The sequence below is a fragment of the Cornus florida genome, unplaced genomic scaffold, assembly GCF_030987335.1.
Source record: "Cornus florida cultivar Cherokee Brave unplaced genomic scaffold, ASM3098733v1 CherokeeBrave_3.0.0_Hap2_Chr03, whole genome shotgun sequence".
NCBI classification, from domain to species: Eukaryota; Viridiplantae; Streptophyta; class Magnoliopsida; order Cornales; family Cornaceae; genus Cornus; species Cornus florida.
The window spans coordinates 72,961,475-72,964,047 of NW_026775573.1; the positions used below are offsets into that span (position 1 = coordinate 72,961,475).

Genomic DNA, 2,573 nt, shown 5'->3' on the forward strand with positions numbered 1-2,573 from the left:
AAGAAGTTTTGAAATCCTTTTGCAAATTTTTCTTTTCAATATCACTTTTCAAATCATTTTTCAACACATTCTCATTTGAAAGATCATGCATATGCAATGAAGGAGGAATAGGATGTGAAACGGGATAGGTGTCACCTTTGGGTTGCGCCGGTTCACTCTCTTCATTGGACATACCCACTTGGTTGTCTATTATCTTCCCACTTCTCAAGGTTGTCACCACATTGACATGCTTTATTATGGGACTTTTCGATAAGGAATGAGTCTCCATAACACATTGTTGCTTTGGTGGGGCATTCAAAGGCATTTTCCCTTTCTCTCTAGCATTTAAAGTACTAGCTATTTGCCCTACTTGGGTTTCTAGCTTAGCAATGGATTGAGAATGAGAATGAAGCAATTGAGTGTTCGCCTCTAGAGTGCCTAGAGTGGTCAAAACTTTCTCTTCAAAAGCGAGACTCCTAGAATTTCCTTGAGAATATGATGGTTGATTAGGAAAATAAGAATTAGAAATTTGATTTCCTTGTGATTGATATGGTCTATACCCTTGGGAACCTTGGCTTTTCATCGGAGGTGGAATGTATTTTCCTTGAAAACTACTTTGGGAAGGGTTTGAGCCTTCCCCTTGGTTCTCCAAAAGAATTTCGGGTGATTCCTCCAACTAGAATTATAGTGATTGCCATAAGGATTGTTCCCTTGATTAACAAAAGCTGTATTGACTTGTTCATAATGCTCACTTTGCACATGTCTATGGGGACAATTGGAAGTAGAATGTAAAATGCTTGAACAAGTCATACATGATTCATTGGATGCATGATGGGAATGGTTAAGGATGGAAGATACTTGATTTTCCGAGTTTTGGTTGATCAAGAATTAATCAAACTTTTGAGATAAGGATTTCATCTCGGCGGCTATTTCATTGGAATGGTCAACTTGATGTAAGCCAACACTCTTCCTTCCACTTGAATTCCTACCATTCTTAGAAGATAAAGTTCGATGCAAAGAATTTTCACTCATGCTTTCATAAAGACGCCACACATCATCCTCATGCCAATCAATGTAAGAGCCACCCATGGAAGCATCAACCATGCCCTTGTAATTATCGGATAAACTCTCAAAGAAATATTGAACTAATTGCCATTTGGGCATGCAATGATGTGGACACTTCTTAAACAATTCATTGAATCTTTCCCATGCCTCATAGAACGTTTCCCCATTCCCGTGTGAACATTCTCGAATTGAGGTTCTCATGGCATTGGTCTTAGAAACCGGATAGTATTTCTTTAAGAACTCTTGTTGCATTTCTGCCTAAAAAGTTATTGAAAAAGGCCTAAAATTGTTAAACCAGTATTTTGCCTTGTCTTTAAGGGTGAATGGAAAAAGTTTAAGCCTTAAGACCTCTTCTGGCATAACCGTGTATCTCACGGTGGAACATACTTCAAGAAACTCATCTAAATGCTTGTAAGGTTCTTTACTTGGAAGTCCATGATAGTTAGGAAGCATTTGAATGGTTTGTGGTTTGATCTCATAGTGGTGTGTTTTAAATGGTGGCAATTGAATGCATATGGGTGCATTGTATTCATTAGGCACATAGTGATCTCTTAAAACAAGAGGAGGGTTAACAATTGGAGGTGCAACATAGGCACCTTGATTGCCTTAAGCTGTGGGAGGTTGTCGAGCAAACATTGGCCTAGGCATTCCCAATGGAACTTGGCCTTGTTGTTGTGGTGGGTGAATGAATGGCCTCGATATGCCTAATGGTACTTGCAAGTTATCATGATGCACATTGGGGTGGAGGATACCTTGTTGGTCTATGTGACCAAGGTCCTCCACATGGTCCTCATTATGTACTTCCATTGATGAAATGGATTGACTAGAACTTTCTCTTCCCCTAGGGTTTCGAACAACGGATTCAAGATGAAAATTAAGAGGGACAAGAGTAGGTTTCAATGATCTACGACCATGCATGCACAACAAAATACAACAAGCAACAAGCAATGAATAATCACTTCACCTTCGCAACAAATCAATTATCAAACTTCCTTCACATACAATGATCCCATACTCCCATGCTATCAACAATATGTAAAGAATAATAAAATTGTCTCCACGTGGGCTCACGATTTATATAAGAATTGAAATACAAGCCTCCACGCGGGCCGACGATTTAACTAGAGATTGAGTTAAGAAAGAGCTCACAAAGGGTCTTTTAGCACTTCAATTCAATTTTCAATTTTTAGCCTTGCAAATTTTTAGATTTTAGCTTCTTCCTTGCTTTTGCTTAGCTCCTTGCTTAAAATGCTCCTTTGCTCATCTTTTAACTCAATGCACCTAGTCAAACAAGAACCAACACAATAAGTAACCAAAATGAAAATGAAAATAAAGTAAAGACACGATCAAAAGAGTACTAATTCCTAATTGATTCCACAAATATGACGTACCTATGCACCAAAAACTTGGTGTGTGCCGTACCTATGCACCAAAAGTTTGCAAAAGAGATGTTGGACTAAGATGAGTGTGGCCAAGTTTTACATTTATAATTTGCCACTACTACCTTTCACTAAAAATATAGTTAGGGC

At 38.4% G+C, this 2,573-nt stretch overlaps 1 non-coding gene across 1 annotated transcript; it reads left to right on the forward strand.

Moving 5' to 3' along the window:
- Positions 1–1,141: 1,141 nt before the first annotated feature.
- On the forward strand, positions 1,142–1,250 carry LOC132301946 (small nucleolar RNA R71). Its single transcript, XR_009480687.1, has one exon. It is a non-coding gene; the product is annotated as a small nucleolar RNA R71 (small nucleolar RNA).
- The last annotated feature ends 1,323 nt before the right edge of the window (positions 1,251–2,573 follow it).